This window comes from Gekko japonicus, unplaced genomic scaffold (genome assembly GCF_001447785.1).
Source record: "Gekko japonicus isolate JY-2015 unplaced genomic scaffold, Gekko_japonicus_V1.1 scaffold447, whole genome shotgun sequence".
Classification (NCBI taxonomy): Eukaryota; Metazoa; Chordata; class Lepidosauria; order Squamata; family Gekkonidae; genus Gekko; species Gekko japonicus.
Window position 1 is genome coordinate 833,837 of NW_015166435.1, and position 25,782 is coordinate 859,618.

Sequence of the window (25,782 nt, forward strand, 5' to 3'; positions counted from 1 at the left end):
GGATTTTCCATAGCTCTGAGAGTGGGTGCAATGGCGCGGTGTCTTCTCTATCCTGATGCAGCATCACAGGATACATTCCAGGGACGCACATGGTCCGTATGTGCAGCAGCAGCCCTAGGCCAGCCTATTTCTAGGCAAACATGAGATGCAGAACAAAGCAACACAACCAAACAGCAATCCCTGAATACACAATGCATAGGTATTCATGCTAGAGAAACACACAAACAGCATCACCACTATACAGAAATACAAACATAGGTTCATATCGTAACATTTTAGCCTTGGGGGGCGGGGGTGATTCTGATGTTGTGCCAACCTCTCTGTCTCTCTGTCTCTGTCTCTCTCTCTCTGTCTGTCTCTCTCTCTCTCTCTCTCTCTTCTTCCCAAGGCACAGGATAAGCCATTTCAATAGGTGGAAATGTGCAGGCATGGAAAGTTTAACCCCCCCCTCCCATGACGCTGGTCAGAACTGAGGCGGAATGTGCCCAAGATTTACCTTTTAATACCACTGAGAATATCCAGCTATAGATCTCCTAGGCAGTCACATCTGTTCTGACACTGAGGCAGTTTTCTGTTCAGGCACCAACCAAGTGTAGACCTGCTTAGCTTTAATAAGGGAACAACATTTCAGACCATTCTCCTTATCCATAGCAGCCACTCCAAACCATGGGGTTGACTTCTTTAGGGAGGTGCAGGCAGTTGCTGAGAGTTCAGCTCCTTCTCCAATGCCCCCATCAAAGTGTGGCTTGACTAGGCGAAAAAAAAGAAAGAAACAAACCAACTGTGCCACATCTGGAACAGGCACTCCATGCTGAGCAGTCATAGCCCAAAAATCACTTTGCTCATGTGCTTCAAAGCATTTCCATCACTCATGTAAAACTGCTTCCTCTTGTCTCATTTGATCTGTTTGGTCTTAAGCTACGGCCAGATCCCAAAGCTGCAGAGTGAGCCACCTGCCCATTTGTCTTACATCTTGGGCAGCTGTTCTCATGACTTGGCCAGGCTCCCAGCATCAGAATCAGAAGCCTCCTGTCTTTGTAGAACACCTGTGGGCTGAAACTGCCAGGTTTTGAGTTTTGTAGCATGGGTGATAACTTACAGGAGAACAGTTCCGTACAGCTTGAAGGGCTGCTGGCTCACCATGGTACAGTTTGGTTCAACAGAGCTTTACACTCATGATTCTTTCATTTACAAACAGTATACCCGAAAGATACCATGCTTAATAAAAGCACTAGAGGGCACCATTATGTCACAAAACGTAATTCGTGGTGCAGTCTCAGAGAAGGAGGAAAAAAGAAAACCTCTAACTGCAGTTAAACTAGGCTGAAATACCCGGCCTCATTCCTTTGTTTCCTTCACATTCTGAATTTCATAATAATAACCACCCTTCCATGCAAAATCACTTTCTTTCCCACAGGGATTCTAACCTTGAAGCTTCAAATGCAACCACTGGCACAAGCAAATCGGCACAATAAACCAGGGAATGGAATTGTAAACACTTGTGGCAGTTGCCTTCTGCAACTGGACATATGGGACACACATTTGGGGACTAAATGCACCATGCTGTTCTGCATGGCATTAGGAGTTAATTGCCTTTGGGCATGGTTTTATTTCATCACAGTGGATGCAGAAACAATATGAAAGAAAGCACTGGGCAAACAGTACTGCCTGACCCCTCTTTCTGACCTGTTTATCCCCATGGACAAAGGTGTTTTCAGTTTATCTTTAGTTTTATCCTGCTTTTTTGCCTGGAAAAGGCCCATTCAGTAGCTAATACAATTAAACTAAAGGTATGTTACTACCCATTAAGTGAATCCCCCCTTTTTTAAAAAAAAGATCATAAAGGGGAAAATATTTTAAAATAATGTCCTTCATACATGTGAATCTGTCCACCTTCTGTTCTTGGATCACTTTACTGGGGAGGTAGTGGAGATACTGCATGAAATGTGAGGGGGGAGGGTAGAAGAAGAAAAAGAAGATAAGAGATTGGATTTATATCCGGCCCTTCATTACCTGAAGGAGTCTCATAGCGGTTTACAATCCCTTTCACTTTCCCTCGCCACAACAGACGCCCTGTGAGGTATGCGGGACTGAGAGAGCTCTTTTGAGAACTGCTTGTGAGAGAACAGCTCTGAGAAAGACATGACTGACCCAAGGTCACACCAGCAGCTGCATGTGAAGGAGTGGGGACTCAAATCTGGTTCTCCCATATTAGAGTCTGTGCTCCTAACCACTACAACAAACTGGCTCTGGGTTTGGGGAAACCTACTTTAATGTGGAATATAATCCTCAAATGCCTCCTCTCACTTGAAGCTGCATGGCAGCGTATTAATGTGGCCATGACTACTCAGTGCACATGGTTGGGACATTGAAATGGTACTCCACCACCACACATGATTTTCTTGTAGAAAAGCAAATCCCAGACCAAGAAACACAGGAAAAGGTCCTTGAATGAATTGGGACATCAGGAACTTGCGTTTGGGCAGATATTCTGGGCAGCCATGTTAGTTCAAAGTAAAATTCAGAAGCAAAATCCTTGCCATATCTTTTATTATGCATATATATTCCATGAAGTTGCAATTGACTTATGGCAACCCCATCAAGGGGCGTCCAAAGCAAGTGGGGAGCAGAGGTGGCTTACCAGTTGCCTTCCCCTGCAGAGTCTCCCTTGGTCGTCTCCCTTCTGATGCACAAATCTGTGCCCCATGTGCTCCTGGGGTCGGATAAGGAACACACAGAGTCCAGGGAGTTGGATAAAAATCTGTTTATTGCAATAAAAGGAAAATACAGGACTGGATACCTTACATCCAGTGACACTAAGCTGTATTCTGCCCCAACCAGGAAGGGCATATGTTCTTATACCCCCAAATGACATCACTATAATTCATACTTCAAGAAATCCCTAATTGGTTGCAAATAGGTAGCATCCTTTGTGCAGGCACCTCTCCATTGGTGTACCCCTGTGCTGGTCAGAATTACAAGTATTTGGGTCTGCTTATCTGGTCCCAGAACAGTGAGGAACTTCAAATAGTGAAGTCTTCTTTCATGTATTATTTAGCACTCATTTGTCTCAGTATAGTACTGGGCAGTTTCCTGATAAGGTGTAATAGTTCACATGGGACTCGACTCTTGGCAGACAAGATGTTGTTTGGGAATATCCAGATTCTCTACAGTTATTGTTATAGTACATATATTTCGCTCTCGGATGTCCTTCAACCGGGGTGCTGCATTTTCCAACTATGCTATTAATCTCAAGCGCATTCCATTCTCTTGCTTTCTAATTACTACTAAAGGCTTCTTAAATTCTACCTTTTTTCTAAAAGGGAATAAAACCATTATATATAAGTTTCTTCTGTCTGGGCTAAATACTAGGATCTGAATATACTGTGGTCAGGCTCCTAAGAAGGCACAATGACAGCTGGTAGCATAAAAGACAGGAGGAATGTCAGGAATTACATTCATAAATCACATTCATTGATCCCTTGTCCTACACTTCCAAGCAATGACCTTGCTTAGTTTCCGAGATCTGATGAGATCTGATGAGAAGGCAGCTATACCATGCTGCCTTCCCTCTCTATAGCTTTTATTAGGACCAACCGAAACATCATATAATAGCGTGCAAGCTTCCAAGCTCTGTAGAACTCTTATTCAGACTGCTTGTTTAAAGGTGAGCAGGAAAAAATATGTTTCAAGCGATGCTGTTACAGTGTCTTTGCTTCCTCTTGAGCAGGACATGCTTCAGACTTGGTTAGATTAAGTGGTGCTTGGGGGAACTGATATCAAATTGCATTTCTGCATTCCGGGAGGAACAAGGCAATAATATGTGTTTTTATTTAGAGAGAAAACCTATACAAACCAGCAATTAATCTCTGCCACTCTGCACCGAACACACTAGTCTTTTAAAAGGCAGAGACTGGGGAAACACGTGGTAGGCACTGTATATGCACAATTGAAGATTAATTGAGATTATGCATTAGGTAAAAAGTCAATGGAAGCCAGACTGAACAAAATTTCCTGGTGGGAATGGCATAAGAAATCCCCATAAGCACAAGCCCACCACAGGACAACTTCTTCCAGCATCCCTCTCTTTGTTGGTTAAATTCAGGATCCCCCACACACATAGGTAGAGATGGCAAGTAGCCTAACTGATTCAAAGAAAAATCCGAAGTTTGGGGAAAACAGAAACAAAATTCATTATTCACTGGCCAATATTTCCATCCATATTCCTGTGCCACTTGGCTTGCCCTAAAATAGTGATAAAATGCATATATAATAAAAACATTATAAAAGATTCAACAATAAAAATGTTTTACACCATATTTAGCATTTTAAATTATCAAAAACTGGGGGGGGGGATCCCCACCCTACCACCTCCTGGGGGTTGAACTTTTGTTTTACCTCCCCATTCTTTCTTTCTCCACAAAAAACACTTGATCTAAAAGCAGATAAGTGCTGGCAAAAACAAAGATGCCTCCATGTGCTAGCTTTCTAGCACAACTGGAGCTCTTCCCTTTTTGCCCTATATTTCCCTATATAAGTCACAACTGACTTATGGCAACCCCATCAGGGGGGTTTCAAGACAAGAGTTTCCGTGGCCAGTTCTGCTTACCTGCTGAGCTCTGACAAGATTGTGCTAGGCTGGTTATCTAGACTGCAGATAGCTGAGATAACAAGATGCAAATGGAGAACAAGGCTTGTGTGGGGGGAAGTTCCATGTGCAGGGAAGCTTGGTACAGCTGCTGCTTGCAAAGCTCCCCTGCATCATCTCAGAGGAGGAGAAGGTAGCTTCCTTATGAAGATTCCTTACAGTGCATCATACCCTTGTTCTGCCAAGATCAGTATTGACTCCTCTGGCTGGCAGTGTCTCTGCAGGGCCTCAGGCAATGCTCCCTCTAAGCTGTGGAGTCTTGTAACTGGGCATGGATGCACACTGATATTATTGCAAAGAAAGCATCTGTGCCTTTAAATTATTGCATTAATGCAAGCTAAAATAGTGCAAAATTCTTCCACCATGAAAATAGCATATTTGCTTTCACAGCAAAATGTTCCAAAAGTGAAATATCTACAAAAGATAATAGGTGCTATCCCTACTTAAGATATTTTTGTTACCACTGTTGAACATACTTTCCCTTTGTTCGGGTCTTCTAGCAACATACAAACCAACCAACCCAACAGCCTCACTTTTCAGTATTGACCCCACAAGTCATATATCTTGAGTGTGTGTATATATTGTGATGGTACAGCACCATTTGCAAACACAAGCATTTTAAGGCCATATTTACATTCACCAGCCTGTGGTTGAGTTTTAAAACCAATGAGAGTGGCCCAGCTTTCCTGTTAGCAGATCCTTGCAGGCCTGTTCTGCTCTGCTCATCTGTGCCTTATGATGATTCCCAGTGATAATGAAAGAGCAAACACTATTTTACTTCCCTCTCATGTCACACAAGAGAGCGAGCAGAATTTTTGTGCTTCCAAATGATTTACTGAATGTGTCTCCTCCTACCGCAGGTTGAAACTGAACCGCAAATGATTTCAATTTTCCATTAGATTAGTTCCCATTGTTTTTTATAAGGCACCCCTTATTAATTTTTACCACTATGTGCGTATGTATGTTTTTCCTCTTCCAAGGTCAGTGAAGAAGGTCTCTTCAAGTTACTACCCGAGATTTCTGTTCAACAGGAGAGGGCAAAAAAATTAAGGCAAAAGAAAATGCATACAGGGTCAGACAAACAAGCAGCTATCATGTCTGTTGTCCAAATCAACATGCAGGAGTTAATCCCAATGACCTTGCCATAGGGTGATGAACTGACCGTGTAGCAAGAGTATTGTCTTACAGCTGCAGAATTCTAATTACTGTTATATCTCGTGTGCTCATGGTTGATAAGTCATCTTCTTGTTAAGAACAGAACTCAGTGGTCATGTCTGCCATTAAATTCACAGAACATACAAACAGAGATGAGGTAGAATAGTTTAGTGAACTCTGGAGAGGAATTCAGGGTGTCTTCAATCTTTATTCTGGGGATTCTTAGGTAGGCTACCGATAGAGGTGAACAGAGGAATTTATTTTATTTTATTTATGGTATTTATAGTCTGCCTTTTGGTCTGAGACTCAAAGTGGATTACATGGTATAAAGCAAATACAATCAACAGGTTGGGGCATCCACTAAAGAGTGCAATAGGGTTTGGGTTGCAGAAATCTGAAAACATGCAGAGATCTGAAACAGAGCTCAAACAAACCCGAAACAAAACACAGGCATTCAAACATAATACATTAAATGATGCTTAAGTTACATAGTAGGAGAATTCTTACAGCAATAGACACAACACAGTCCTTATCCCTTTATCAAAACATCTTTCTGAACCATTTCATTGCAGTACAGCTCTATTGCCTGTGCAAAAAAGCCCCCCAGAACAACTGAACTTTGCATAGTTTGAGGAAAGCCAGGAGAATGGGTGGGCAGGCCATTCCAATGGGGGGGGCACAATGGAGGTCACTTCCAGCACAAAGGAAGTGACATCATGGGTTTAGGTTTAACAAAAACTCAATAGTAGAATCATAGACACCAGCAAACTGGCACAATGCCAGCATGTGCTCCAGTCCCTCCCCCCACTTGCTCCCACCAATGCTTTAGGTGCCAATGCGAACAGCAGTGGGATTGGGGGGGGGGGGGACAGCAACATCACTGACATCACTACATCATTTCTGGGGGAATCTGTTCTACAATAGAGCTTCTGGCATCTACTAGATCTTCCCTACATCACTTCTGGGTTTTCCCCAGAAGTAACGTAGTGACATTGGCAACATCACCAGCATTGCACCCCCCCCCCTCGTGTACCTGCTTCCAGCTTTAATCACTGGCTGCCAGGTTCAGTCTGGCAGCCCTGTTCAAGCTAGAGTTGCTAAACAGCAAATTATGTCTATTGTCTTCTTAAGAGCAAACACTAGGGGACTGTAAATAGTCTTGAGTACTTGGCAAGTTTATTCTCACTCCTCACACAAAAGGAAGAGTATGGACTTCCAGTTCTGATATCAGAATATGACAATACTAGCCTGCTACCCGTGCTTCACTATGGTATTTAAGTTCCGTAAATCCTGTTATAATACTGATGATGTGAAATTTGAAATGTGACATTTGTTGTAGGAATTCTAACAGAGAAGATCGTAGTGTAAGAAATGAAGTGAGACATACATACTTCCCCCCGCCTCTACTGGAGGTCCTCTCTCTAGACCACATTGGTGGTTCTGCCCTCAGGTGCTAGGATCACCAGGCTGCTTGGTGAGCTCACTCTGGAGCAGGACACATAGAACTGTCCATTTAAGAAGCAGTCGTCTGTTAAGTCAACTCCTGCCGCCTTCCACGAAAGTGATGGCCTCTCTACTTGTGTTCCTGGATTGTTTTGCTCATATGGAGACTCTGTTGTTCTGATCACCTCAGGGTGATCTTGCTGGTATTTGGCCTGTGCAGCTCAGTGCACTACAGGAGTACTATGTGCAAATGTCTTTGCCGTATTCCTAAGTTGCCTCCTCCTTGTAACGTTGGTGTATCTGGCTCAACATTTGCCAGGAGTTTTCTTGGGGACAGTAAGAGGTGAGAGGTGTGAGAGGGAGTTCGTGTGAGGGAGTGGTGATGTGGTGGACATTTCTTCAGGTTCATGAGGGAGGCACACATCAAAATGGCTCCTAGAAATGCCCTTTACTATCTCCCCATAAACATTCATACCCTGGTCCTGCTCCTACACCTGACAGACACTGCCCTGTCTGGTGTCGGGGGGGGGGGATTGTATTTAAAGGCATCAGGGGGGCTAAGGCAATCCTGCTGAGCAAACCTCCCCGGTGGCTGTAAGCATCCCACCTCCTCTCCTACACCTGACAGGCAGCTGCCTGTCCAGTGCAGGAGGGGGAGGGGGGAGTATTAGAAGCCCCTGTGGAGGTGGGGCTGTGGGGGGAGTGTGTTGGAAGCCATCAGGGAGGCTGGGCCAGCAGCTTTGCTTCACCTCACAAGTGGTTCTTGGCCACTCCTGATTTCCTCAACTGTCATTAGCTCTCTGCAGTCCCCTATAACTGTTGGGGGGTTTTACCTCAGAACACTGAGCTCTGCAGCTGACCAATCAGAGAGTGGGGGCTGTAGGGAGACAGCTGCCTGGCAGCCACTTTGGAATCAATGGGGGGAGCACATTTTCCCCCTTTTGACCCCCTTAGGGGTCGAATTTCTAAAAAACCCTTCTTAGCAAGCACCTACGCCACAATGGGAGCACTCTCCCCTAATTTGGTGTCTCTAGGTCCAGTGGTTTGGCCTCGCTGTTGATTTTACTGTGAGGGGACTTTCTTTTTTATATATAGATGTCCTCCTCCTCTTCCTCAGAGAGGATGATTAAAATCTTCTCAGTCAGTCAGTCTTCATGGCCAATTCACAGTCTTGAAATCATTTTCAGAGGGATTCTTTGAAGGGGTTTAGGTTCCATTTCAAAAGGAATCTTCCAGGACTGATGCATATACATATAAGTGGCCTAAAATATTTGTGATATGTTTGCAGATCCTTGGGGAAAATATTGAATAACACCTCCTCCATAGTTTTATTCAACAGGACCAATGAGATAGCAATACCATACAGATGTAATCCAGATAAATGTCTTACTCTAGGATTTAGTTGTTGCTGAAATTCATTGGTGGGGGGGTGCTCATATGGCAATAACTGATTTCCCAGCCTGCCACCTTCCTGCATTGGATAGAGAAGAGTCCCGCAGAGCTAAGGATAGGAAAATCTGGAATTTAAACTGCCAGTGAGTGGCAGAATATGTCTGGAGAAAACAGAACAAAATAAAAGCAATGAGAATGTCATAAAACAGCTATCTTATTATTTTTCTGCTAGGCCCTAACAGATACTACTGTAATGGTGAAACTTCTTTCATCCTGTGGAGAAAGAAAAACAGGGCTTTACATTTCTCTGTCATAATCAGAATACTGATTGTGCATTTTATGACGGTTCTGCAATTGGCTTTAATTAAAAAATGCACAGAAGGAATCAACTAGACAGGCAGGTTGTAGCAAAAGCAACATAACACACAAGAAATACAGACTCTGAAATCTAGACTGTAGCTACACTCACACTCTCATCTATACCTCATATTGCATGTTTCTGATGGATAAACTGTAGTGACAGCCAATCTAGGCTGAAAAGCGAGGTATAAATACAATAATTTTGCATCCACTTTTTTAGACCTGTTCTCAAATAATTTCAGTCAGAGCAAAGAAATATAAAGATTGTTTTCTCCACACCTGAGATGCTTGAAATTCTGACACAAGGAAGCTGGGCTGCCCTTCCGCCTTCTTTTCCGCCCCAAGTATTGTGGTTGGCATCTCACTTGTTAGGTGAAATACCTGTTGCAGCATGTACACATATGGCAGTTACATTTTTTTAACAATTTAGCATGCACCACCAACTTCCTCTCACATTCTGTTGGACAAACAGAGAGCACTAGTTTTAAATCTGCTTAATCTCTGTTAATACACATGCCTTCCACTTCAACTCTCTAACAAAATGTTGGAGTCAGGAAGTCACTGAGATTCTGGAGTCTCATTTCATGTGGAAATAAATCTGTTTCCTAACCAGTCAGTCAGACAAGCTTTTATTTATTTGTTCGTTTGTTTGTTTAATTACAGTTGCATCCCACCCTCCCCGCAAGCAGGCTCAGGGCGGCATATATATTTTATATTTTATTGAGATACACACACACACAGTAGGAAGTCAGGTTTATTACAGATTGGAAAATACAAAATCCATATAAAGTAAAATTGGAATTACAACATAAGAAAACAGAGTAAAAGCATAAAGAAACCTATTTTACACATTTTGGGGCCACAGAGTCCAACCCTTTTAAGCAACAGAACATGATGTAACAAACAGCCAAGAGCGTGGTTCAGAAGGTGAATACCCCCAGGAGGCATGTGTGTTTGTGTGTGTTAAGTGCTGCCAAGTCACTTCCAGCTTATGGCAACCCTATGAAGAACAACAACAATGAATTAGTGACCTCCAAAACATCCCATCATTAAAAGCCTTGCTCAGGTCCTTCAGACTGAGGGCCGTAACTTCCTTGATTGAGTCAATCCATCTCATGTTGGGCCTTCCTCTTTTACTGCTGCCTTCAACTTTTCCTAGCATTATTCTCTTCTCCAGTGACCCTTATCTTCTCATAATGTGATCAAGGTACGATAGCCTCAGTTTAGTCATTTTAGCTTTCTAGAGAATGTTTGGGTTGATTTGACTTGATTTGAATGGGTGAGAAGAAGAGAGGTTGCAGGCACTGCCGATGGGGGTCAGAGAGGGAAAAAACCACAAGCAGGAGACGGGAATAGGGAAATGAGATTCAGACTCCCCCATGAGTATTCTGAGCCCTTTTAATAGGGCAGTCCTGCGCAGAGTAACACCTCTCTAAGTCCTTTGAGGTTCATGGGCTTAGAAGGGTACACTGCTTAGGATGACACTGTTAATCATTTAATATAAATCACAGATGGTGTACTATGTGTGCTATTTGGGCATCACACCATATCTATCCATCTGTTAGATGTGTGATTAATGTAATATGAGAATTCTGCCCCAGACTGGGCAATTTTTGTAAATAAATCTCTTTTTGCTTGCTATGTTGTAGTGACACACTTGCCTAGCTTGCTTCTGTTCATGGGGTTCTTAAAGCTTTCCACTTCCTGCCAGCTCATGATTTGGAAAATAATTTCCAGGAGACTGACTGGGAGTTAATTCTTTCTTGCTACATAATGTGGATTAGGCCACCTGAGATATATATGTGTGCATGCACGTGCATCTATATGAAACATGAGATAAGAACAGAAGAAAGGGCAGAAAGAAAGGTGGATATCAGTCTTTAGAAAAGGTACAAGAGAAAAAGGGAAAGGTGAGGGCTAGGGCTGTCAATAGCTTTTAAAGCTGTTCTTTGCCTAAGTGAGTAGATAGACAGGGTCTACAAGTAGATAATCCAGGAAGCAGAGACAAGCACTTCTAGTTCCAGATGTGTATGCAGGGAGTAAAAGACAGACAGCTGTGGGAGCTAGTCTCATAACTCTAGATGTAGAGTTTCTGGAGGATTTGAAAGATGAAGGATAGTCTGAAAGTATCCCTGTCTATCAGTAGTCTTCCAAACTCTTACTCCAGCCTTTGTGTGTGATGATGTCTCTGGAGACAGTCTGTACACTTCATTGAAGGAAGCAGAGGCTACACATCTCTAATAGAAAACACTGGGCATGCTTACCAAACTACAATTTCTAGGGAAATAAAGAATGTTTGCAGTGATATGAAGCAAGCATACAACTACAGTTTTAACAGAGTACTAGAATTTGAACACCGATGTCTTGCTTTAGCAGCCATAAGACCAGAAAACCAAGTTCACAGAGAGAAAACAGGAAGTGCTGCCCTCTAGCTTTGATGGAATCTCCCTCCTTCATACGGTCTAGTGTAATATAGTTGAAGTTAAAGATCTAGCACAGATTAATTTTGATAGGTTAGTGGGGATTTCTCAGTGGTGGCACTTAATTGATTACTATAGTTGCCTAGTGAGGTTTGCCAGATTTGGGATTATGGATTTTTTATATGATGTTCAAAGATGGTTTTGGGTGTTTTTTGTTTTTTTAAGGCAAGAGTTTTTCTTGTTAATGGTCCAGTTTGGTTTTATTGGCTGCTACATATTTTTTGCTTATTGGAAAGTTTCATTGATATTTTGGTTTGGTTGTTGTTTCCCACCTCAAGAATAGTTATACTGAAAAGTAAGTAGGGTTGCCAATCTCCACGTGGCAGCTGAAGATCTCCCACAAGGATGACTGATCTCCAGGCTACAGAGATCAGTTTGCCTTGAGAAAATGTCTGCTACGGAGGGTGCTCTCTATGCCATTATAACCCATTGAGGTCCCTCGCCTCACCAAACCACACCATCCCAAGGTTCCAACTCAAAATCTCCAGGAATTTTCCTATCCACAGCTGACAACCCTAAAAGTAAGTTGTACCTAATTACTTTTTTTTAAGAACTAGGATCCTCCACTAGTTGAATTTAACACTGAAAACTAATCCTTGGCCAGCATGCAGGGTCATCAGGTAGTCAGTTTCTGCATCTTGATCCATATCAATGGTTGTCACTATCATTTTATTTATTATCAAATTTATACCCCGCCCTCCCCGCAAGGCAAGCTCAGGGTGGCTTCCATAAAAGCATAAATACATTTAAAATACACAAATATTTAACCACACAAATAAAAACAATATAAATACAAAGTGCTGGCGGCAATTAAAATTAACCTAGATGGTATATTGTCAGAGTAAATTTCCACTGCCCAGATGTTCCATGATGTTTCTGCTCATAATCAGTTGGATGTTAAAACCACAGACCAGAGCTCTGCAGTAGTGGCCTGCAGTAGCGGCGGCCCCTAATTAAATGCCTGGCGGAAGAGCTCCGTCTTGCAGGCCCTGTGGAACTGCAAAAGGTCCCACAGGGCCCTGATCTCCTCCGGGAGCTCGTTCCACCAGGTAGGGGCCACCACTGAAAAGGCTCCAGCTTTGGTAATAGCTAGCTTGGCCTCCCTCGGGCCAGGGAGGGTCAGCCAATCTTGAGACCCAGACCGTAGTACTCTCTGCGGTATATACAGAGAAAGGCGGTCCCGTAGGTATGTCGGACCCTGGCCATATAGGGCTTTAAAGGTAAGAACCAGCACCTTGAAGTGGATTCGGTACGCTATTGGCAGCCAGTGCAATGTCCTCAGCACAGACTGGATGTGCTCCCATCTAGGGAGACCCATCAACAGCCTGGCTGCGGCATTCTGCACCAGCTGCAGCTTCCGGATCCACGACAAGGGCAGCCCCATGTAGAGAGTGTTACAGTAGTCTAGTCTCGAGGTCACCATCGCATGGATCACTGTGACCAGGTCAGTGCGGTCAAGGTAGGGAACCAACTGCCTAATCAGCCTAAGGTGGTAAAAGGCCGACTTAGCAGTGGCTGCTACCTGGGCCTCCATGGTAAGGGTGGGATCCAGGAGCACACCCAGACTCCGAACCTCCGGTGCTGGCACCAATGGAGCCCCCCCGAAGGTCGGAAGTGGGATCCCCACCCCCAAACCACCCCGACTCAGGCACAGGACCTCTGTCTTCGCTGGATTCAACTTCAGCCGACTCAGTCTAAGCCAACCAGCCGCAGCCTGCAAAGCCCCATCCAGGTCTTCCGGTCTGGAGTCTGACTGGCCGCCCAACATCAGATAGAGCTGGGTGTCATCAGCGTACTGATGACACCCCAGCCCATACCTCCGGGCAATCTGGGCAAGGGGGCGCATATAGATGTTAAATAACATCGGGGACAGCACAGCCCCTTGGGGCACACCACATTCCAGCAGGTGTCTCCTGGACTGCTGTTCCCCTAACGCCACCCTTTCCCCCTGACCTTGGAGAAAGGAAGTAAGCCATTGTAGGGCAAGCCCCTGAATCCCCACATCGGCGAGGCGGTGGACTAGTAACTGGTGGTCGACTGTGTCAAATGCGGCCAACAGATCTAACAACAACAGTACTGCCGCCCTGACCCAGATGCCTCCGGAGGTTGTCAGTCATGGGTTGTTGTTGTTCAGTCGCACAGTCGAGTCCGACTCTTTGCGACTCCATGGCCCTGTCTTCCATCATGCTCCGGAGTTTGCTTAATTTCATGTTTGTTGCATCGATAACACCATCTAACCATCTCATCCTTTGCTGTCCCCTTCTTCTTTTACCTTCAATCTTTCCCAGCATCAGCGTCTTCTCCAATGAGTGCTCCCTTCTCATTTGGTGGCCAAAATATTTGAGCTTCAGCTTCAGTATCTGCCTTCCAGGGAACAGTCAGGGTTGATTTCTTTTAGGATTGACTGATTTGATCTCCTTGCAGTCCAAGGGCCTCTGAAGAGTCTTCTCCAGCACCATAATTCAAATGCATCTATTCTTCGGCGCTCGGCCTTCCTTATAGTCCAGCTCTCACAGCCATACATTACTACCAGGAATACCATTGCTTTGACCATACGGACTTTTATTGGCAGGGTGATGTCTCTACTTTTTATTATGCTGCCTAGTTTGCCATTGCTTTCCTCCCAAGGAGCAGCCGTCTTTTAATTTCATGGCTGCAGTCACCATCTGCAGTGATGTTGAACCCCAGGAAGTCTGTCACTGTTTCCATGACTTCCCCTTCTATTTGCCAAGAAGTGATGGGGCCGAATCTTAGGGTTGTTTTTTATGTTGAGTTTCAAGCCAACTTTTGTGCTCTCCTGTTTCACCAAAAGCAAGAGGGTCTTGAGGTCCCCTTCACTTTCTGCCATTAGAGTGGTATTGTCTGCATATCTGAGGTTGTTGATCTTTTCCCCATCAATCTTAATTCCCGCTTGTGATTCATCCAGGCCAGCATTTCGCATGATGTACTCTGCATATAACTTAAATAAGCAAGGTGACGATATACATCCTTGTCGTACTCCTTTTCCCAGGGGTCTTGTTGTAGAAAAAGAGCTGCCGGAGCTCATTAGCATAACTCATTAGCATAACGTATTTGCATATGCCACGCCCCCTGACATCACCGGAAGTGACAGAAGGCCACACCCCCTGACATCACCGGAAGTGTGTCAGAAGGCCCGGCTACTTACCCTCCTGCTTCATCCTCATTCCCAAAAGTTTGTTGTGATCCACACAATCAAAGGCTTTAGCATAGTCAATGAAGCAGAAGCAGATGTTTTTCTGGTACTCTCTTGCTTTCTCCATAATCCAGCGAATGTTGGTCTCTAGTTCCTCTACCTCTTCGAAACCCAGCTTGTACTTCTGGCAGTTCTCTATGCATGTACTGCTGAAGCCTAGCTTGTAGGATTTTGAGCAAGACCTTGCTAGCATGTGAAATGAGTGCAAGTGTGTGAGAGTTTGAACATTCCTTGGCCTGACCCTTCTTTGGGATTGGAATGTAAACTGACCTTTTCTAATCCTGTGGCCATTGTTGTGTTTTCCAAATTTGCTGGCATATTGAGTGCAGCACTAACAGCATCATCTTTTAAGACTTTGAATAGCTCAGCTGGGGTACCATCACCTCCACTAGGTTAGTTGTTAGTAATGCTTTCTAAGGCCCATTTGACTTTGCATTCCAGGATGTCTGGTTCGAAGTCAGTGATTACACCGTCGTGGTTGTCAAGGACATTGAGGTCTTTCTTGTATAGTTCGTCTGTGTATTCTTGCCATCTTTTCCTACAGTTTTTGTCCTTTATCATGGCCAGCTTTGCACGGAACATTCCCTTGATTTCTCCAATTTTCTTGAAGAGATGTCTAGTCCTTCCCATTCTATTGTTTTCCTCTATTATTCAGGAAGGCTTCCTTGTCTCTCCTTGCTGTTCTCTGGAAATCTGCATTCAGTTGGGAAAAGCTTTCCTTTTCACCTTTGCCTTTTGCTTCCCTTCATTCCTCTGCTATTTGTAATGCCTCATCAGACAGCCACTTTGCTTTCTTACATTTCTTTTTCCTTGAGATGGTGGTGATTGCTGCCTCCTGTACAATGTCATGAACCTCCATTCATAGTTCTTCAGCCACTCTGTCTATCAAATCTAGTCCCTTAAATCTATTCTTCACTTCCACTGTATATTCATAAGGGATGTAATGTAGGTAAAACCTGAATAGCCAAGTGGTTTTCCCAATTTTCTTCAGTTTAAGTCTGAATTTTGCAATTAGTAGCTCATGATCTGAGCCACAGTCAGCTCCAGGTCTTGTTTTTACTGACAGTATAGAGCTTCTCCATTTTTGACTGCAAATGATATAATCAATCTGATTTTGTTGTTGCCCATCTGGTGAACTGGTGCCTGGAGGCAGTTTGGGGATGGGTGAGGGCTAATAAACTGAAACTTAATTCTAACAAAAGGGAGGTGCTACTGGTGTGTGTGTGTGGGGGGGGATGTTTGGCCCAGAAATTGGGATATCTTTTGTTCTGGATGGAGTTACACTCCCCTTAAAAGAACAGATTATAGCTTGGGGTTGCTGCTGAACACAGTCCTCCTATTGGATAAACAGGGGGCAGCAGTAGCTAGGGGTCCTTTCTCCTGCTTTGGCTGGTAAGCCAGCTGCAGCACTTCCTGGGCAGGAAGGATCTGTGCACTATGGTTTATGCCCTGGTAACATCTGTATTAGATCACTGCAATGCACTCTGCATGGGGCTGCCATTGAAAACTGTCCAGAAGCTACAGTTGGTACAGAGTGCTATAGTCAAAATGCTGACTGGAATTGGTCATAGGGACCATATAACTCCAGTCTCATTTCATCTAAACCCCACCACCCATTTGCTTCTAGCTCAATTCAAAATGCTGGTACTGACCTCTAGAAGAAGAGGAAGAAGAAGAAGAACTGGTTTCTATACCCCACTTTTCTCTATCTTAAGGAGACTCAAAGCAGCTTGCAATCTCCTTTCTTTCCTCTCCCCGCAACAGGCACCTTGTGAGGTAGGTGGGGCTGAGAGAGTCCCATGGTCACCCAACAGGCTTCTCATGGAGGAGTGGGGAATCAAACCCGGTTCTCCAGATTAGAGTCTGCCACTCTTAGCCACTACACCACCCTGGCTTTAAAGCTCGATTTGGCTTGGGGCCACCATACCTTAAAGACTGCCTTCTCCCATATGAACCTACCCATCTTTGGAGACTCTGCATTTGGGTGCCCCCACCACCTGATGGTAGATGGATGGGCACCTGAGAAAGGACCTTCTGGGTCATGGCTCCTATTATTTCAAAACTCGACCTGTCACCCAGTTCCTTCTTAACACCACTTAGAATTCAAAAGCTTCTTCCTACAATTGCAGGAAAGCTCTAGAGCTGCAACTGATCTTGGGGAAAACACTGCACCAGCATCACCAAACACCTAATGGGATGCAAATAAGAAAAACTAGCAGTCTGAAAGCCAAGATGGTAAGCAGCCTCCCCTTTCCCAGGTGGCAGGTCTTTATACCTAGATGGTGAGAAGTCTCTTAAACACCTGCCGATCTAATGCTGGCTTTGATGATCTTTAGGTGCAAAGACAGCTTCATGCTGTTTTTACCAGACATGTGGTGGAATTAAATTCAGGATCTGTGGCTCTTTTAACTTGCTGATGGTTGTGTTTCATTTTAGTGGAGCATTCCTATTGTTTCTTTAAAAAAAAAAGTTGTAAGCTGCCTCAAGAACTTGCAGTTAGTAGGGGAGCAGAAATGTGTTCTATACATTAAAGTTTTGCATTGAGGACATTGATGGAGTAGAGGCTGAACACACTTCCTGCCTTTGGGAATCTCAGTCACTGAAAACAAAACCTGGCTCTGTTTGCATGCCCCTCCCCTTTATCTGCATAGTCCTCTCCTGAGTTCTGGTTTTTGTCACAGTTGAGTGACAGAATGTGGGGCAGGTAAATGGGTAGATGGCAGCTGCAGTGGTAGCCCCAGACACACAGAGACCTGAAAAGGGATCTGCCATTCTCAACCAAATCTGCTTTGTCTTCTCAGCACAAGCTTGTACCTCTGCATTGCACAAACACAAGCCCAACCCTTCCCTTTTGCCTTTACCGACACAACTCTTTAATGTTATAAGGGAGCCTGGCATGCCAATCTGCAGTGACGTGTCCAAAAGATATGATCAAGGTGAAGTGGGTGCCTTGCAACGGTTCATTTCACTGATCGAGGCAATGAGGAGGACACCAGTTGCACGAGGATCTTCTGCAGCTAATTTGACAGTCTGTCAAAATCCAGGCTGAAGGTTAAACTACTTTTTTTAGTCCTATTGCTACACTTGGCTCCTGCTCCCCTGATAGATGAATGTCATCTCACTGCATTTTACTGCTTCCTTACTCCTTCACAGATCCTATCTTGCAGCCATTTTGTTTCCTGTCTGGGGTCATTGTAAGAGCCTGTCGGGGGACTTGTTCCCTAACAGTCACATCCTATGCTTTGTGCCGTAACAAGGAAAGTGGATTATTTTTGCATGGCAACTTGGACCTGGCTTCAAATAATCACTGAGTCATGATGGCTTTCCTTAGACCGTCTTGTTTCTTAACCTGCAGAGTTGTTGGGAACTCACCGAAGGAAGGATGGGATTGGAATGAATTGAAGAACAATTACAACTGAACAGATTTTGCTCATTCCCAACTTTATTGTTCCGGCAATTCTCTTTGTGCTGTATTCTGTTCCTTTTAATTCCAGTTTAGGTAGGAGGATTTCTAAAATTACTTCCAAAATTGAAACAAACATAGCTTGCCACAGTTTTCAGATCAATTCCAAGTTTCCCACTTCTATATTACCAATGTACACATGGGTACTGATAAAACAAATTCTTGATGTGATTGCACAGGCTGATTGCATTAATGTTATTTTTATGTGATGGTTTATTAATGAACACATATACTCATCCTGTGCATTGGCAAAACACCACACAGCAATAATCTTTATACACACACACACACACACACATACATATATACTAGGAATAAGGCTCATTGTGGAAATAAATACGAGCTCTAGAAAGAGGCTCTGGGAGAGTGCTAAGGCCTTGGGCACTCAGCGTAAATTTGCTCTGACGACCTCCTCAAACCCCACCCTCTCCAGGCTCCACCCCTCAAATCCCCAGGAATTTCCCAACTTGGAGTTGGCAACCCCATCCCCTTCCCAGCTAACCATCATCCTACCATTATCTGCCCCTCTGTTAACCTTTGCCCTGCTTCATCTTGCTTTCCAAGGCCAAACTTGCCTGTTATTCCGGTTACCTTTTGACTTCCTACTTTAGCATTCCAGTCCCCTATGATGATGAGGACATCATTTTTTGGTGTTAGTTCTAGGATGTGTTGTAGGTCTTCATAGAACCGGTCCACTTAAGCCTCTTCTGCATCAGTTGGTTGGGGCATAGACTTTGGTTACTGTGATGTTGAATGGTTTGCCTTGGATTCAGACTGAGATCATTCTGTCATTTTTGAGATTGTATCCCAGTACTGACTTTTGCACTCTCTTGTTGACTATAAAGGCCACACCATTTTTTCTACGAGATTCCTGGCCACAATAGAAGATATAATGGTCTTATGAGTTAAATTCTCCCCTTCCTGTCCACTTTAGTTCACTGATTCCTAAGATATCAATGTTCAGTCTTGCCATTTCATTTTTGACCACGTCAAGCTTACCTTGATTCATAGATCTTACATTCCTGGTTCCTATGCAGTATTGTTCTTTGCAGCATCGGACTTTCCTTTCACCATCAGACACATCCACAACTGAGCTTCCTTTCGGCTTTGGCCCAGCCGCTTCACTCTTTCTGGGGTTACTTGTACTTGCCCTCTGCTCTTCCTCATTAGCATATTGGACACCTTCCAACCTGAGGGGCTCATCTTCCAGCGTCATATCTTTTAGCCTTTTGATACTGTCCATGGGGTTTTCTTGGCAAAGATACTGGAGTGGGTTGCCATTTCCTTCTCCAGTGGATCACACTTGGTCTGAGTTCTCTGCTGTGGCCTGTTCATCTTGGGTGGCCCTCCATGGCATAGCCCACAGCCTCATCGAACCACGCAAGCCCCCTCGCCACGATAAGGCAGTGATCCTTTGTGATTTGTGATAGCTTGGCCCAAATCTCTAGATGACCTTTCCCAGTTACTTTTCATAGATGTTAAAAGCATAGATGACAAGTTAGAACCTTAGAGAACCCTGTAGACCAAGGGCTAAGGGGCAGAGCACCAGTCCCCCAGCCCCACCTTCTGAAACCTACCCTCCAGGTAAGACTGGAACTACCACAAAACAGTGCCTCCCAATCCCAGCCCAGAAAGACAGTTCAAAAGGATATCATGATTGCCCTGATCTGGATAGCCCAGGCAAGCCCCATCTTGTCAGATCTCAGAAGCTAAGCCGGGTCAACTCTGGCAAGTACTTGGATGAGAGACCTCCTTGGAATACCAGAGGCGAGAGGCGGGGGCAGGTTTTCTTCAACCATCTCTCTGAATATCCTCCAGGCCCTCTGTAGGGGTCAGTGCACACCAAAGGTTGTCATGACTTCCAGGTGCACACATACTACATACACACATATATGCACATATTTTTTAAAAATATCAAAAAATACCCCCCAAAAGGATACTATGATTCATGGTATCAAAAGCCATTGAGAGATCCAGGAGAATTAACAGGGTGACATTCTACCATCCATCCCCTGGTGCAGATTATTACAATTTCAGTCCCATAATAGGCCTGAAACCAAACTGAAATGGATCCAAATAATCCACTTCATTCAGGAATCCCTGAAGTTGCCCAGCCACCACTCATGAAATCACCTTGCTCAAGAATAGTACATTTGAGACTGGTCAGTAGTTATTCAATTCTAGGTAACTTATTCAAGTTTTGGCATATGAACAAGCCTGAGTATTCCTAGCTGTTCGCCCTACCACATACTGCCTTGATCCGTGCCCATCATGGCTAATTAAAGCTGGCTGTGATGGGTTTCAAGGCACCCTGAGGGAGATTATCAACAAGTCCCTCACTGAGCGACAGTTCCCTGGAGTGCTTAAGGAAGCAGTGGTCTGCCCTCTGTTGAAAAAAAAATCTCTGGATCCGGCTGAATTGGCCAACTATCAGCTGGTTTCCAATTTGCCTTATTTGGGCAAATTAATAGAGAGGGTGGTAGCGAGTCAGCTATAGAGCTTTTTGGATGATGCTTCCATCTTAGACCCCTTCCAGTCCGGCTTTCGCCCTGGTCATGGGACGGAGACGGCACTGGTTGCCCTCACGGATGACCTCCAAAGGCATCTGGATCAAGGCAGATCGGCGGTGCTGATGTTGCTGGACCTGTCGGCAGCATTTGACTGGTCCACCGCCTCGCCAACATAGGAATTCAGGGGCTTGCCTTACAATGGCTTGCTTCCTTTCTCCAAGGTAGGGGTCAAAGGGTGGTGCTAGGGGAACAGCAGTCCAAGAGGCATCCACTGGACTGTGGAGTGCCTCAAGGGACAGTGCTCTCCCCAATGTTATTTAACATCTATATGCGCCCCCTTACCCAGATTGTCTGGAGGCATGGGCTGGGATGTCACCAGTACGCTGATGACACCCAGCTCTACCTGATTTTAAGCAGCCATTCCGACTCCAGACCAGAAGACCTGGACCAGGCACTACAAGCTGTGGCTGGTTGGCTCAGGCTGTCGGCTAAAACTGAACCCAACGAAGACGGAGGTCCTGTGCTTGAGTCGGGGTGGTTCAGGGGTGGGGTTCCCACTCCCGACCTTCGACAGGGCACCATTGGTGCCAGAGCCGGAGGTTAGGAGTTTGGGAGTCCTCCTGGATGCCTCCCTAGCGATGGAGGCCCAGGTAGCGGCCACTGCCAGGTTGGCCTTTTACCATCCTCAGCTGATCAGGCAGTTGGTTCCTTTCCTCGACCGCACCGACCTAGCAACAGTGATCCATGCTATGGTCACCTTGAGACTAGACTACTGTAATGCTCTCTACATGGGGCTGCCCTTGTTGCAGATCCAGAAGCTGCAGCTAGTGCAGAATGCTGCAGCCAGGCTTTTGATGGGTCTCCCCAAGTGGGAACACATCCAGCTGGTGCTGCAACAACTGCACTGGCTGCCAATAGCATACCGAATCCACTTCAAGGTGCTGGTTCTTACCTTTAAAGCCCTATATGGCCAGGGTCCAGCATACCTGCAGGACCGCCTTTCCCCATATATACCCCAGAGAGCACTTCGGTTGGGGTCTCAAAATCAATTGACCCTCCCTGGTCCAAAGGAGGCCAGGCTTGCAACTACCAGGGCCAGGGCTTTCTCAGTGGCGGCCTGGTGGAATGAACTCCGAAAGGAGATCAGGGCCCTGTGGGACCTCTTGCAGTTCCACAGGGCCTGCAAGACGGAGCTCTTCCGCCAGGCTTTCAGCTAGGGTGCTGCCACCATTGTAGAGCCCTGGCCCTTGGTTTTAACATCCAGCCGCAGGAAGATCTGGTGCAGAAGGATCTTTAGAGAGTATATTAATAATGGAATTGTTTTATATGGTTTTATGTGGTTTTAATTGTAGTTTATGTACTGACTGTGAGCCGCCCTGAGCCTGCATTGTGGGGAGGGTGGGGTATAAATGCAATTAATAAAAAATAAATAAATACCATTAAAATGACCAGGAAGACTCTGCCTACAATTCTCAGTAACTGCATGTGTGTATGCACACATATGCACGCATATGTTATGTGCACTGGTATCCTGTGGCTGCTGACTTGTGGTGTGCATTCGGCATATCTAAGCTGAAAAATTAAACAAAAATACCTTACCGGTACTTTTCGGCTATTTTTTCAGCTGCATATACATTTGAGGATTATTTTGGTTATCTGGTATAGCCAATCCCAAATAACCCTGAAAATATTTGGAAGTATCCAGGAACTCTGGATAGCCACAGTTAAAAAGGTGATTAAAAGGCTTGCAGCCCCTTTAATGCCTTTGGAGTGGAGTAGCAGGACTTGCAGAAGGCATTTAAAGGGATTTTGAGCCATTTAAATGCCATCAGAGTGTTCTGCTGGGCTTGGATTCGTTGAGCTGACATCACCACAGTGTCACTGGGTTTTGCTTGGCACTCTGTGCATTGCACCCCCACCACCATCTTCAGTTTCTACAGCAGAGATTCTCTGTTTTGCCCTTGATTTTTTTTAGTTCCACCCAGTGGAAATAAGGGAGGATCAGGGCACCTTGTTTGGGGGCCCATAGAATTGGACCCCCTGGTCCAAAGCAGTTTGAAACTTGGGGGTTCCTCTGAGGACAGGCACCAGCAGCTATGCTCAAAAAACACCCCCCCCGCCCGACTACCAGATACCCCCAGAAAGATTTTCCATTAGCTATAATGGTCCCCATAGGCTATAATGGAGCTGAAAAAATACAGGATTCCCCGCAAAAATCCAAAATTCAAATACCATACCAGTATTGGAATTTGCGAATACTGGGAGTACCAATATTTTTTCAGGTCCAATATACCCAAATCCAAGGGTTGTTTCATAGAAAAAGAGCTAGGGGAACTCATTAGCATAACTCATTAGCATATGCCACACCCCCTGACATCACCGGAAGTGTGTCATGAGGCCACACCCCCTGACATCACCGGAAGTGTGTCATAAGGCCACACACCCCGCCCCCAACGGTCCCGGCCGCCGGCGGCGGCCTTGCAGCTCCACTGCAAGGGGCCCGGCGGTGGACCTGCAAGGCCGGCGGGAGTGCAAGGAAGCCCCGCGAAGGCCCTCCCTGGCCCCAGGCAGGCAGGGGTGGGGAGAGGCAGGGAGGAAGCAACTTACCCTCCCTCTTCTCCTGCCTCCTCCTGGCTGAATGAGGGCTGGAAGTGGGGTGGCCGGAAGCAGGGGGCAGGGCTTCATCATGTGCCCCGCCCCCCGTACCTCACCTGGGGGGACTGCGATCCCCCGCGTTTCCCCCCGAAATGACCTCTGCCCAAATCTGAAAAATCCTTTTGTGTGTGAGTGTGTGTGCACACCCCTAGTATGTGCATTTCTGTGTATATCTCATTACAAACATTTCATTGTTAATGCAGAAAGTAGCCAATGAGCACATATAAGCAGTTTGCAAATTATCGCATCTGCATAAAGCGTCCTTTATTGAACATGCTGTATGGGGCAACGGTGGCACTAATTCTTTAAAAATGAAGAATAAAGAGGACAGTGAAGCAGTCACTAAAATCATCTGACAAAGTGTTAGGAGCGATTTGTGCATTGCGTTGTATATTGTGCTGTACAAAGCCAGGTCTCTGTGGGAGTTAATGGTTAACAGAGGGAGGGAAGAACCAACGATTCCCAAACACACATTTATTTGTGGCAAGAAAATCAACAGCAGCATCTCGAAGGCAACTCTGACTTTTTGCTTTTTGTCTTAAGCCTTTGGACCCAAACCTTTATTTCTGTCTTTTTAAGTTTGGAAATTATTAGGGAACTTGAGTTGGTATTGCACTGTGACCTATTCAGACCGATCCCCCATTATTTCCAGAGATCATTATTCCCAGGGACAAGCAGGGTAACCCCTAGTGTCTTATAAACATAGTGAAAAGCCTTGTTCTGCTTCAGCTGGCTGTGGAATGGAAGAAAAGAAATTGTTAAAGGCTGTAGCTGATGTCTATACTCCTCCCACCCCAACAGATAATTGTATCAAAGTAAACTGCATTGGATCCAAACAGAATTGCAGGTTTCTGTGGAATGGATCCTTCTAACCTCTATCCGAAAAGATGCAGAGGCTTCATGTAACCTTGAGGAAAAGTGCTTGGGGGCAGCAGTTCAAGGGATAAATCCATGTAGATTACATGCCTCTTCCCCTTTTATGATCAGAAGTGCCTTCTATTTGGGCAAAAGGTGTTTAGATGCAGCCCACTGGCTATCTTTAGAAGGGGTTCAGGCGCACCACTGCTTGTAATGACACTTAAATCCTCTATTTTGGATCAATAAGTCTAACCTTTGGAATTGCAGACTGTGCCAGTGTAGCAAATGATGACTGCAGAACTGCAGGGTAGGGAGGCAGCTCGAATAAGTGACCAGATCAGACCTGGAAGCATGTGCCATGTGCTGGAAGCATCTTCTGGGCTTTCGGTACAAGGATACTTCCTTGACAGATCTCCCTGCATTTCCGTTTTTTAGCCTCAGCTCGTGGAAGGGGAAATTATTCATGCAGTGCACAGACAAAACTTCATCATATTTGGGAACCATATTTGCTTTTCTTCTGATACATTCGATTAAAACTGAGCCATGTTTGGTTCTCTGTTAATCTGAAAGTATTATATTATTATCTGGACAAGAATTTTGTATACTGTCCTAATTTGCATGTGACCTGTGGGCATTAGAAACCAGAAAATTCCAGCACGACTTGGAGCCACAGTAGGCACTTTCAGATTCAGAATAAACCATAGTTTATTCATTGTGAGAATGAACCCACTGCAGCCCTAGGGCTCAAGTTTTCTATCCTCCCATCCACCTTCTTCTCCTATATATGGCTCAGAATAATATGAAATGTTTATAGGTTCCTAAGAAACTAGAGTTTGTTCTGATGTCCAAATTGGAGGAAACAACAAGCTGTGATTTGTTATCTTGCAAAAAATGGCCTGTATCCACTGCTGAGCAGAAAGTGCATATGGAGCTGCCCTACAATGAATCAGATCCTTGGTCAGTCAGGGTCAGTGTTGTCTTCTCAGACTGACAGCCACTTTCCAGAATCTCAGGGCTTTCACATCACCTAACGCCTGATCCTTTTAGTTGGAAATACCAGGAACTGAACCTGGGACCTTCTACATGCCAAGCAGTTGCTCTACCACTGAGCCATAGCCCCTCCCAAAAGAGAAAGACACATAAAGCTGCCTTATACTGAATGACACCAGCAGTCCATCAAGGTCAGTACTGCCTACACAAACTGGCAGTATCTCTCTTCACATCACCTACTGCCTAGTACTATTAACTAGAGATGCCAGGGATTGAACCTGGGACCTTCTGCATGAGAAGCAGAGGTTCTTCCACTGAACTACAGCCCCTCCCATGGTGGGTGTTGCATTCTGCTACCCCCAACAGTCCTTTGTGATCACTGGAGTTCCTGGAGTTGCATGAGCCATGTGGATGACAATCTGTGGAGGCTGGGGGATGTGCAGTGAGAAGGGGTCAAAATGGCTCCAGCAACCTTTTTTCTGTCAGCAGACCACAGAAGAGGGGGGAAGGGACAATTTTGCAACCTTTCCCCCTCCTCACGGCAGTCCTCCATGTGGCTGTTGGTCCACACAGATCTTGATGCCCCAGGAAGAATCTTAATAGATGACAAAGAG

General features: G+C 45.1%; 1 protein-coding gene and 1 non-coding gene across 2 annotated transcripts in view; one reads left to right on the top strand and one right to left on the bottom strand.

Moving 5' to 3' along the window:
* Positions 1-25,782, top strand: part of LOC107111006 (neurexin-1) — a 736,478-nt gene that overhangs the window by 689,941 nt on the left and 20,755 nt on the right. The window lies entirely within an intron of this gene.
* Positions 25,426-25,497, bottom strand: TRNAE-CUC. Its single transcript has one exon. It is a non-coding gene; the product is annotated as a tRNA-Glu (tRNA).